Raw genomic sequence first — 13,448 nt, forward strand, 5'->3', positions numbered from 1 at the left:
ATATACTACGTGGTTTTTAAAGCCGGATGAAAACAAAGATACACCTGTTGTGTCTGTAGTATTGGACAACGTTAATATGGCGCAATGTATCCACGAATAGAGCTAGACACGCGTCAAACGGGAACAAAGTATACTTCGTCGTAGTACCGATTCAGCTATTCTCCTCGGATCTGTATAATCTCAAATAAATACTATATTTTAATATTTGCTTTAGTATCGAATATAATTTTATTACCCTTTGCGTATGCTACGCTTTTTATGAATGAAGTATACCAAAGAGAGAACATATCTGTGAAAGATACAAACGCGAAGAAGAAATGGAGAGAAGAATATAGTTAATGCGACGTAACAAGCGAAAGAGTTGACCGAAGAAATTTCTTCGAAGAATTATCCGTGCAAGATAAAGAACAGGATACAGGTAGTTGTGAAACGCGGACGTGAACTGACGTTAAGGGATAGCCTGGATGACCGGAACGATTCTTTTCCAGGAATCTAAAACTCTGCACGGAGAACTGCAGTTTCTTGGAAAGAATCGGAAAGAAGAAGCTAACGGTACGCGGCGGTTCATCGCGCGGAAAGAAAATACGCCGATTTATTATGAGTCGATCGGTGCGATCGGGTGTTCACGAAACGATTAATCGCCGGAGACCCAAGCCTGGTTGCGCAATTCCAAGATTTTTCGAACGTTCGGTTTCGACCTCGTTTCGAGGAAGCTTATACCGTTAAGCGAAGACGAGCACGACGCTAGAGTCGAAAGGAGGAGAAAACGTTGGGAGTCTCGTCTCCTTTCTCCATCGATGCCTTTTCATTCGTTTCTTTCGCGATCGCAGGAAACGGCAATTATTAAAACGATTGACCGTTACATTCGACGAACAAGATTTGGAGTTGCAAACAGAAAATGGAGCGAATCTCGAGGAGGAGTGTCTAAGTACACGTGCTCTACTCCGTGGCGAAGTCGAGCAGAATCCAAGCGACTATGGCAAACACGAGTAGCGTTTTATACGATCAAGGTAATGCTCCGTTTAACGATTCTCTTTGAAATCGTGGCAAGCTACGCAATTCAACAAACCAGTCGATCCGATCGTTTTTAACGAAAGGAACTTTCCTTGAAAATAATCGCGTAGTTAAGAGCTAATAGACTGCTCCATCTGGGTGGTCGACGACTGACGGCCGAGGGTAGACAAGCAATCTCGGTGTCAAGTTCATCCGATCCCCGAGGCGGACTCTCCTCTTCTATTCGCGGACACGGCCAGCTCGCGGAAGAATCGCCACTCTATGGAAATTATCGTAATAACGCGCGCTATCTCACGTGCGCATAAAATCAACTATCCGCGTAATATTCTTGGCCATCGAATTGGAAATGGTTAAGAATCTTTAATAATTTGTATTTCATTCCTCTGCCACGATCGTAACTTGCATTTTTCTATATATTTTTATTATTTCGTCGCACATCCTGTGCGCTTGCCTTAGAATTGGACAATACGGCGATTGAAAATTGTTGAAGCGGTCACTCTACATCTGGTCTTTTAGTGTTCTCAAGCACCGAAGCCATCGACAGCGTATAGACAAAAGACTGGGACGAAGGCAGATCATAAACAGTACACAGGCGACGATGGCTTCGGGGCTTTCAGTCATAAGGTAACACTGCTAGCGCGCGGATCTGGACCAGCTCGAATTATATTCCGACTCGTATTTACACTTCAGTATATAAAATATATTTTCTATCTTACAATTTATCCACGCGTTCCTTTGTTCACGTACATCCAATAACCTCAACAAAAATGAATACACAAGCGATTTCAGCAGTCTTTATGTCATTTTCAATGGCATTTAAATCCAGCGAATTGTTTAATCATAGAAACTCGCGAACGTTGTCTGGCGAAAGGAACCCTGCGATCGATTTACTGATAAAACAGCGTAATAAAATAATTATTACATATGTAGATAGGTTATTTACGATCCTTTTGGCTGATGGAGCACTCGTTATATACCGACCCAGGTTCGTGACCTTTTCGCGGCTGGAGAACAATCGAGAAAGGTTACTTCCTTTTGCGGCGGTTCTACCGGCTCGATGGTATTTCGCTGGCAGGAGAAGGAAAGGCCCACTTTCGTCCCGAAATTCGCCTTGAACTTCGTACAGGGTCAGTTGGAATCAGGTCGAGCAAAAGTTGACCGAACAACGGTTTTAATCGGGCAACCATTCGAGTTACCAAACTAGTCGCGCCGAGTTTCATTGACCATTTCTCATCGGTCGCGGCCGTTCGATTTGTTACGCGATTTACCGTTAAACTCGAAGCGTCGATTTGCAGTTGTGACTCTTCGCCTCAGTTTCTTCGCTTCCAGCGACAACTACAGGTTTCAGAAAATTTGGAAAAACAGATTCGTCGATCGTCGCTATAGCCGTGCCATTTTCGTCCAACCGTAAGTACGACGTTTCGTTCGTACGTCGGTCGATAACGCAGAGTCACGGCGTCGTGGCACGATCGTGGTCGATAAATTCGGTAGCGTTAATTAGATATGGATATGCGCAAAAAATACGTATCGATCATCCTCTCTTTCTGTTATCCATAAATTATGAGGGGGCGTGGCGAGTTCGAAGATTCGACCGGAGATTAGAACTTTTGCCGCGTCGAAGTGTCGGCGATCAGAGGTTTACCATGGAAAAGGGAACGGGACGATCGAAGTTGCGTCTGCTTGCTTTTAACGGTATTGGAAGAGTATCAGCTTCCCTTTACGGTTGCACAGCGACCGACAATACTACGACGCGGTCGAGTGTGTGCGATCCAGTCTCTCCCGTTCCATTTAGCGTTATAATTAATGAAATTCAGGCAGATGCAACTTTACAGATACGGAACGGTCTCTAAGTCGGTCAATATCTCTGTTTGTATCGATGTAGCCGTGATTTAATTTGCCACGGACGCGACTCGTCGTGTAAGAAGCAGCCAAGCAGAGGGACCGGTCGCGTCGTTCGTTGAATATTAATAGCGCGCCCAGGAACGAAAGTTGCGCGCTCGATGTTCGGTGCTTCGATAGTCAAACATAAAATTATACCGAACGACGCTCCTTCCCAGGATCGTCATGCGAAAGATAGAACACGTTAGCGGGCCCTGTTCAGCGCAGATTCGATCGCTCCTAAATTATACGTTGCGAGGTCGGCAGACCTGCCTCTTTTTTTTTCCTCCTAATGAAAATAAGGTCGATAAAAGTTCCTCGCCATGATAAACAGCCTCTAGACGATGGGGTGGAGCTCGTCGTAAAATCGAGGAGAAAGAGGAGAAGCGAGAGCCCTGCTGGGCCAACGAACGAACCAGCGATTCGGCTAAAATTCTTTCGTTAGGCCAACCGATCGTTTTCGATCGAGTCTGCTGTTACGCTTGTTGGAGCACCGTCTTGCGTCTTTCTTAAACGAACACGATACGGCTGAGATGCGGACGCGACGGTTTTAAGAAATCATGTACCGTTGAAGAATAAATCTACAGATATAAAAAGAACGTGATTCTCTTCGTCATTCCGTACGCGCGAACCTTCTCATCGTCTCGTTCGAAGGCGGAAACGCGGCGTCTGATAGACGCGTCTGCAAAAATCACGCGCTTATCGCGGTTTTCGCATACAACGGTGTTCGTACAAGTTCGACGCGATTCGTCTCGCAGAGACGTAAATCGAAACGACAAACTCTTCAATCGTCACGGATCCAGATAGCGCACGCCTACCGCGAGGCTTTTAAGCCGGAAACCCGTTCCGAAACGTTAGTTGACGCGATGAATCTCCGCGGCAACGACGAACCCAGGATACGGTATAAAGCTGCAACGTGTAATCCGCGGGAAAACAATAATTCTCTGTCGACTGATTCTCAGGAAATTCCTATTCCACCGGTAACGGTGCGAGCGGCTGTCGTTAAAGTCGCATTAAAGTCGACGAAGATTGTTCACCTTGTGCCACAGTTATTGCATACAGTTAGGCGCGCATCGCGTGGAATTAGAATCGACGATTTTATCTCGTCCCTTCTCTTCGACTCGGTTCGTCGCGGTTCTCGCGTTCGCCTCTCCTTCTCTTTCTCTTCCCTCGCCGCGATATACCTCGTCGCGAGAAGAGAAAGGTAACGGTCTTGAACGATTATAAATCACAAAATATTCTCGTCGGACGGAACAATCGGCTAAAGCGTGTCCCTAATTGATACAGTTACTTGTTTTACTTAATTAAGCCTGTTCGTGGAATCGCGCGTACGCTCCACACCGCCGATTGTCTTCTTACGCGGTCGTGTACTCGGTCGAGAACGAAACAACGAAACGACAAACGAGTGGAAAAAATAGAAATATCCGACGAACGATCGCGTTTTATCCGCAAGCATCGAATAGTACGAACAACGAGAAAGATGAAAACGGAGGTGATATCGACGAGAGTCGACGACAATTTTTAATCTTTTACGAGGTAGTAAATCTTGAGAGCATTTTATTCGAGGAATAGCGATTAAGTTTTCCCTACTTATCCTAAGAAATCACAGGTTCGCGTTAAGATCGGAGATTCTTTATCTCTCCTTTGCTCTGCCCCCGAAATTTCGCAGGAAAAGGAGACGATTATCGCCGATTCGATCGCGTTATTAATTTCCCGCTGTATCGTTACAGGTCGCTACGCTTATTCGCCTCGATACGATCGTTTTCCAAGAAATCGTCGAAACTGACCAGCCGAATCGAATAGCGGCCCCCGTTAAATTCGAGTGCACGATCCCCCCGCGGCTACGTTCCTCCTTTTGCTCGATTAATCGTCCACGGTGGCGTCGTAAATTCTTAGCAATTACGTACGCCCGCTTGTAGCCTGTCGACTCGGTAATTACTTACTTTCAGCCGGCGGGAGTTCACTCGGATCGCCGTTTAGACGAAAACGTTTTAATACACGATCTATCGGTGGTAGGTCGAAGCGATGAGAAACGCTTTCCATCGGAAGAATGCTCGATGCGTGAAGTTATGTGGCATCTGTCAGAACGACCGATTAAAGACCGCGATCGCGATCCCACGACTATCCTATCCTATCCTATCCTATCCATAAGATGTACCGTTAATGGGCAATCGGAACGTGACACACTCGTACACCATCTGCCATTGCTCGATATTTATATATCGACGTTCGCAAATGCCGCGACCAGAAGCAGAAGCACCGTTGCGTGGCATTATTGGCAGAAACGGGAAGCTACGCACTGCTGGCTACCGTATGCGTATCGTCCGATAGACGGCGATCGCGAAAAAAGCTCGTAGAGGAATGTCATTTTCCAGAAGCGAATGGTCGAATCAGTCGTAAAACTTTTGATGGTCCATTATCACGATCGTTATCGCCGATAACCGCGTACTCGATCCACTCGGCAACGACGGAGAGGCCGTGCTCAAAATATTATAATCGATCGAATGGGAAATTCGATCGCGAACGGCCACTTAACAGATCGTTCCCTTTTTCCCTCCGAGTCTTCCTTCCTATGCTCGAACGAGATCAGAGATAAATAGTCGTTCGACGTCGGCATTGCCATTAACGACAAGGTTGCCTCTCGCGAGCCCTGCCAGGAATCAACAGGATGTTGTATATAGCTGAGAGAGAACCGATTCACCCGCGATGGCGGCCCTTCGTTTCCGGTTTGCTTTTCATCTTTCATTTTCTCAATCCTTCGCGCTTTTTAATCTTATTCCACAAATTGCCAAGAGATTCGACGATTCTTTCGATAGAACTCTTCGTCGTTGTCTGTTTCTATTATGGTTTCTATCGTTGTAATATTTATTTTCCGTTTTACCTTTATCGATTTACCGATTTTCAAATAGAATTTTCTAGCATTATCTGTTAGGTTTCTATCGTTACTTGGCGCGCTTCGATTTACGATTCAGCACTCTTACGTCGTAGCTTCTCGTCCTACATCCTCTTGGCCTGTGCCCTTTCGCCGGAAGACGACAGTTGCGAGCAGCCGCCGATTTGCACAAATTGGAGATAGAGAAAGTCGCGAGCAGAGAGGGACGCGGAATCAGATTCGCAAGGAAACACAACGGTTAACGGTAACACAGTGGTGAGAGAAAATAAAGGCGAGCGGTGGGCGTCGTTGGCGGCCGTGGCCGTGGCCTCGCCGGCCAACTCCGATAACTAAGGTCGTGGCGTTTTATGGAGTTCGCGCTCATAAGTGTAACGGTGTTCGAACACGAGCTCCGCGATTCGCGCTCCGGAGGAGCGGTTACCGTTGCGTGGTCCACAAACTCCTTACAGTCGATATTCTCCAGGAATCGCGTGTCTCTGTTTGCTTTTCCATCTCCATCTTCGTCTTGTTCTTCCTCTCGTCTTCGTATCTTTCTTCTTCGTTTATGGCATTGTTATAGGCCGCGTGACCATCGCAGCTACTTGACGTATCGTGCAAGTTCGATCACGAACGCCGAGAATACGTCCTTTCCCCGGCACGATTTAAATCAGCTTCGTGAATCGGTCAGCAAAGACGAGATACTTCGTCTCGATTTTTGAACGGTGCTTCGCGAAACGATTTCAAAGTGCAGAGATATTAGAGTCTGTTCGCCGTGATACGGTAGAATAGAGGTAACGAGGACGTCTCCGCCCAAGGTGCTCCATTTTCACACCCACGCGAAGTTAAAAGCCGTTGCGAGGCGGTTGTTATCGCGCGTAGATGTTGCAAAAACTTGGTTACCGTTCAACGATATCAGCTCGCGTTCGTTCGAACCGCGTCCGTATCCGTTCCTTCCCGTTAATCCCCTGCGTCTTCGTCCTGCCATTTATGGGACGCGCTACTCGATCCTTCCGATAAACCGAATACGGCGAAAGCTCATTGCGAAATCTACTCCTTCGCGAGACGACTTTTCCGGGATCGCGAAGCCTGATAGGCTAATATGGTTTCGGGTAGGTAGAGTGTAGCTCTTTTGAAAGAAACGGCGAAAGATCGACGTCGAAAGATCACGGTCAAACTGTAGCACTTCCTTTTCTCGTGGCGCCTGCGGTCGACGAACAAACGTGATCGCTGAACAGGAACCGGCTTTTTCTTTCCGGCGTTCCTTCCGCGAACGACACGGTTTCGATGGTCGGCCTTCTAACGGATTGCAGCGAACGGTTTCGGCACGCTCGTTCTTTCGAGCAGTTGAATCGATTCCTCCGCCGTATATTCCCCCGGCCTCGTAATTCTTCGACTCGTGAAAATCGAGCAAAGAATGCCGCTGGCGTTAGACGGACACCGATAAGCGTAACGGTCGTTGGAAAAGTTTGGGAAATCGAACGAAAGGAGGCAGTTAAAGCGTGTTTTTAGCGCAGTGGAGCGTACAGTCTATCGAAATGTAAGGACGGCCCAAGAACCGGATCGGAGACCGGTAGAACCGTTTTACCCACATATTCGGCCCACGGAAAGTTACGAGCGAGGGTGGCTGAAACGTACGGAGGGCACTCACCGGAACGACTTTCAAACAGAACGTTCCAACGTTACCAGTCGTACGGGTTCAAATATTTGTTCGTGACGAGAAGACCAAACTATCGGTACGAGGTTTTTCTTTCCTTTTCTCCTGATCGTGCCAGTCATCCAGGTCGCGTACCTCCATCGCGACCTTCTTCCTCCACGAAAATCGAACATGGTACCGTTGATCGGGCAATTTGCAAATAACGCGAACCGCGACTGCATCTGTCGCGATATCGCGTTTTCTCTGCGTTTCGAGTTTTTGTCAGGCGTATTTTTACTCGATCAAGCGAGGATGCATAAGGTCCACCATCGATCCTGTACTTTGCGTGTTCTCCGCTGGAGATCTTCATCGGCGATCTCCATTTAGCGATTGAAAATCGGCCCAAAATTGCCGGATGTATTGCCCCCATAACCACGGGCAAAGTGAACGCTTCGAGATTATGGTGTTTCTTTTCTGCGTGTATTACACAGGCCGCCGAAATTACACAGGCTGTTAATCTTCTCTGTTTTCGTTTTTTAGTACGCCCTAAACGACCGATCGTGCAGGTGTTCTCAGACGGGCCAAGGAACACCCCGACGCTTTATTTTTACTTTATTACGAAGGACGAAGCGTTCTGAACTGATTAAGGCTGACTGGCAGACAGGTTCCTTTCGTAAAAGTTCGTTGGCGGGACTAGGAAAGCAGGAAATCTAAACGGTCGATCGCCTTAAGTTAAAGCGTAATTTTCCTCGGACGCGAGTGGAATACTTTATCCGGATGTTTCGCCTTATTTTTAGACCGTGCAAGGGAACACAGGTGTTCGCCTTCGGTTGTAATCGCGAGGAACTGCCGACGATGGCAGGCAGCGTGGAATCATTAAAGGCTGTGTCGAGCGAATCGAAGAGATGCGGCGGTGCGCGTCCACGCCTATCTGTGCAGTATGGCCAGGAAGTAGCTTTAAAACGTGCTAAGTGTTCAATAATGAGCTCCTGTCGTCCTCTTCCCTCTTTTTCTTTCGCGTTCGCTCCTCGGGTTCGTTCGCCTCTACGAGTTTACCTTCTCGTTCGAGTGCCCATTGCTCAGCTTCGATTCCCGTATCGATACTTTTCATCGACTCTCAGCACGATCTTCGTTCCCATCTTTCTATTTTCCTTCCAATTCTCGTCGTCGTTGATCGAAAATTTGTCGAGCGTTATCTTCGTTTTGCTTTTCCCACACAGGCAGGTCCGTTTGTTTTAGAGAACTAATCGGTCTCTCCGAGTAATTGGTTTCTCCTTCGGTTCGCTTCCTTTTCACTTTCCCGCCGACTGCGTACCTTCTTCCTTTCGAGCGTGTACACACCGTCCGCGCAAATTACGAGTTAGAAATTGAGCGTTACTGATTAAGGGCGGAAGAGATAATGGGTAGAGCGCGTTCGAGGATATTGTTAGCCATAATGAGATACTTTAAATACCTTCTGCGAACGTTCGTGTCTTCCGTGAACGCGTCGGACCTGCGATTCTTCTTCACGATCAGCCGAACAACGTCGCGAGGTCGTCGCACGGAGACGCACAAATCGAAGCGATCTAATACGATCGTAATGTAGCTTTTGTTCCGCGCGTCCGCGAAACCTGTATCCCGTCCTCATTGTTCGCAAATGAGAATTTGTTTGCCGTTCTCTAACCGGTCGTTTGTTACGACATTCCACGCGTCTCACTTATGAATCCGACATCCGTTATGCGGTTCACATATATATTCCTCTGGCGACTATACCGTGGCGAACCGACGGATCGCTATTTCTAGTCGATCGCGTCTTTGTCGAACGTTGGACTCCAGCCAAACGAACTCCGTTCGTCGAACCTCGCAGCAAGTTCAAAGTTAGCCGTAGCTCGAAATTCTTTAAGATCCGAGATATTCCAAGAGGCAACTACTCGTTAATCACCGAAAAAGATACGCCAGATTCTTGATCAGATTTACAGAGCAGAGTAGCGACGAAGTAGGAACGGAGATACGAGTTTCCTGAGCGGAACGTCTCACACCTGTTGGTATCTTTCTCGGTGACGAGCGGACCGGTTGACGCGGATCGCGCGAGGCGGGAAGGTCGACGAAGGCGAGCGATCGCCGTTGGAACAACGCTCGGCGAGGAAACGTTAATTAACTGAAAAGATTCCGCGAGATAAAATTCCAAAGGGTCGCCGAAGAAGCAGGTCGTCCGACGATGATTTAAGCGAGCGAAGCGCGGAGCTACTAAGATGGTCAGGGCCGTAGGCAGCTTCGGGGTCAACGGCCAGGCGGCGCCTGGAAGATCCTCCATCGGCTGAACGCGAGATAGTGGGGCAGGTCGTGGCTACGAGTCCGGGGAAAAAGGAAAAAGGAAAGGCACCGACAGGATAGAAGAGAACATCGCCGACTCGAATGGCAGATTCGCGCGAATCGCCAAATGAAAAACGTCACGCTTGTCACCTCGGGGTGTCCTCTCGCGGGCTCCACTTTTCTTCTTCGCTGGCCATTCAGGATCGCGGCAGCGAAAGCTCGAGCGAAGCGAAACGATCTTCGCTCGGCGGTCAAATCGCTCGATTCGACGAATAAGATCGAAGCTGCACAAGAAACAAATCGTTTCCTGTCGAACGCAATTAGATGTAAAAGCTCGAATCGAATGACGACGGATGTTCGAAGAGAATACGAGATTAGCAAGGGGCATGGGAATTCGCAAACTCCTTTGCAAAGCCCGTGTGAAGCAGCGAATATGGTTTTCAAGTTCGTTCAACTTTGTTGATGGGATTGGTGCTGGTAACTCGGCGATTCATAGCGGCGATAAGGCAAAAAGTGGGGCTGCTTTAAGAAAAGCGTAGGAACGATGACGGCGACGATCGCAACGACGAGGATGATGATCGCGGTGATGATGATGGTGGCGGCGATGAAGAAGGAGTCCGTCACGGCGCGGTGAGCTTGCGCGCGCACGCCATTTCTACCAGCGAGTCTCTTCTCTCTTGGACTTTATATCGTGCAAGAACACCAGTCCCGCGAACGTTACCATCTTCCGAGATGCGTTGATCGTTTCAAGACGAAACGATTCTCCGTGCAAGTACCATGGATGTTGCGTCGGATCTTGGGGACACGAATTAGAGTTTTTTGTCGGCGGCCATTCGAGCATCGCATCGTTGGTCGTTTAAATATAGCACCTGAACGAGCCGATGCCGATCTCGCTGAAATTTTCTGACCGACGATGACTGGCGATTTATGAAAGTACAGAGGAGAGATTATTCATCGTCCTCTTACGAGCCTGTGAAATTATAACGTGCTATAACATTATGCGAATCCCTCTATGTATCCTTCTTCTTTCGATACACGAGATAAACGTACGTGTATACGTGTAATCGTTTCTCCGTGGTAGAGTAAAACCACTAGTTTTATTGTTTTCAGAGTTAATCAGGATTCTTTCACGCGGCGTAAGATGTGCGTGACAAAAAGGTAATTAAGTGTGCTCGAGTTACGTAATTAAATATACGAACATACCCGATGATTTAATGGTTGTTGAACCTTTCGTGAGAACCATAATGGACGTAATAACGTTTCCGGTCACCCGACAATTACACTTTCATTCGGATCTTTCATTTGTTCCGTTTCTTAGTCCTGAATAATAATATTAGCCATTGTTCGAACGTTCCGCGAGAAAAGTTTACGCCGCTCTATCTTTAATGACTCATCGAAGGAACGATAGAAACACGTACGGTCGATCGTGTCTCGTTGCGTTTCAACTTGCGTTCGGCAGAAAGGATAATCGACGATAGTATCGAGGCGCAAGCATTTCCTCGACTCGATGATTCGTAATCTTCGCGAAAGTGCGAGTACGCGGAATAACGACGCCGCCGGTGCGAGTATTGGCAGGCGTCACGCCTCTCTGGCATTGAACTCACCGACTTGGACCGCGCTTCCACCTTAGAAAACGTGCACCTGCTCGCGACACGTCGGACTTCCATCCCTAAACGTTTCGCGGTACGAAACTACTTGCACGATTCTTCGAAACACTCTCATTAAGATCCGTTTATTTTACTTGAATTTTTATAACTTTTTCTCCGAAATTCCTAACTGGAATCACATTTAACGCGATATTGTTGGCTTCGCGGAATTTACATACCGAAAGACTAACGCGTTGTTCGAAGGGTCGACGGACTTCCGACCAGTCGAAACAAGGTACCAGCATGAATATTCGACTTGCGTCGCGGGCCGACACGAAATCGGACGTCTATCGGGAATACGAACGATTTGACGGCCGAGCGTCAGTGTACGACTAAAAATACTCCACCTGTTCGAAATACTTGTCTTCTTTCTATGCAACGATTCGCTCGGCATAATACAGCAAACGATTCAATAGCTCGATGTATCATTGGTATGACTAAAAATGCTCGATCTATTCGAAACACGGACGTGTTATTTGCCCGATACGACGCAGCTTACAGTAGCATTGTCTGTCGGAAAAGTTTCTTCTCTCTCTCTCTCTCTCTCTCTCTCTCTCTCTCTCTCTCTACTCGCAATGAAAATGGTCGGATCGGTATTGTCCGCGAGTGTTGGACGCTCGCAATTTCGTAGCTAGTTTTAGAAGGCAATTTAAGCGTACCGACGTGGCGAAACGAGCGTGGTGGAGCAACGCGTTTCGGTTTTATGCGCGGTTTCGCGTTCGCTCGATATTACGGGTCTCGACTGCTGCTCAACACGGCCCTGACTTTGAACCGCGTTTGCTCGACTCTGAACCGTGGGAATGGCGATCACGAGGCATCGCGCCGATCGCACAGGTTTTTATTTTCCCGGCTCGATCGATCATCGCTCGCGTCTATCCATCTATCTGTTTTTCCATCTAACCTCTACTCTCCGAGAAGAATCTCTTCAGGAAGAACAGATCGCATTGGTACGATTTACAACTGGAATATTTTTCGCGTCGCCTATTCGACCGTTTACGACCACCATCGCGTCGTTTCTGCTTCGAAACATTCTATCTATTCTCGCATACTGTGCGAAACCATCCAATGGACGAACATGTATCCGAAAGCAACGGCGAGGAAGATTCTCATCGCGTAAATCCCGTCGCGGACTCGTCACTCTGCTTATCACGTCTTCGCGGTGATTAATCGATCCATGGATCGTTTCGATCGATCGTGGTGGACTCCTTATCATTGAATATTCCTTATCAACCTGGGAGAATCTTCGACACCGATGCGTTCGAACACTTATTCCACCAGGAATAGGTTGGAGAACACTTTGGGTACGCACGTACCTTGGTTGGAAATTCACTCGGTATCGAACTTGAATTCTTCGGTTCACCAGCTCTCTCTTATCACTCTCGGTTATCACTGGATTCCCGCTCGAACTTGTGCCGAAACTTCGCGGAACCGGAAATCTTTGGAGAACCGGAGGAGAAGAAGGAGGGAGGACAGAGAGGATGGAGAAACCTTCACCGAATTTTCGTTCACCGGTCGATCACACACGACGGAACACTCGTCTCGGACGGATTGATGGATAGAAAAAAAAACAACGTTCCTGATGGCTGGGCTGTCGGCACGGCTCTGTCTTCGAGGCGGCGCATCGGGCTCACTTTATAAACGGAGTTGGCCGGGTGGTGGTCGCGTTTGCTTGCCGGTCAAACCTAGCCGGCGATTGGACGCGTTCGCGTAAACAGGTCGCGCGATTGGCCGTGAGATCTAGCGGTACCGTGGCTCCATCCAAGGGGGATCTCTCGCTTCTTCGTGGCTACGATGTTTCCGTGCGTCTCTATCTCGTTCTTCCTTCTTCTTTCTCTCCGTCCTTCCCTTCTATCTTCTCGCTTTCCTCTCGAACCCAGTACAGGCTAGTTATTTCGCGTAATTAGGCAACAGTGACATTTTACCGCTTTTTCCCTCCCTTTCTCTTTTCTTCCCTTTGGCCTTCCTCCTTCTCTTTATATCTCGCCTCGACTTCCGTGCGACGGTCGCGTCAACTGTTACCGAATCGTTCGCCGCGTCATTTGCAACGCTCGTCCGCTGCCGCCAATTGACCGACCATTGGCAAGAATTCGAGAAATGAGCCACCCTCGACGTC

General features: G+C 48.1%; 1 protein-coding gene across 3 annotated transcripts in view; it reads right to left on the reverse strand.

The window, feature by feature from the left end:
• The window catches only part of Tyn (trynity), a 36,750-nt gene extending 23,793 nt beyond the window's left edge, over positions 1-12,957 (reverse strand). For 2 of the 3 annotated variants that reach the window (XM_072000286.1, XM_072000284.1), the window contains exon 1: positions 12,649-12,957. The gene's annotated coding sequence lies outside the window, so the exon portion shown is untranslated. Of the gene's footprint in view, positions 1-8,850; positions 8,984-12,648 lie in introns of those variants that run through there. The other variant, XM_072000285.1, reaches the window with a different exon arrangement.
• Between the last annotated feature and the right edge of the window lie 491 nt (positions 12,958-13,448).

This window comes from Bombus fervidus, chromosome 3, assembly GCF_041682495.2.
Source record: "Bombus fervidus isolate BK054 chromosome 3, iyBomFerv1, whole genome shotgun sequence".
Taxonomy (NCBI): Eukaryota; Metazoa; Arthropoda; class Insecta; order Hymenoptera; family Apidae; genus Bombus; species Bombus fervidus.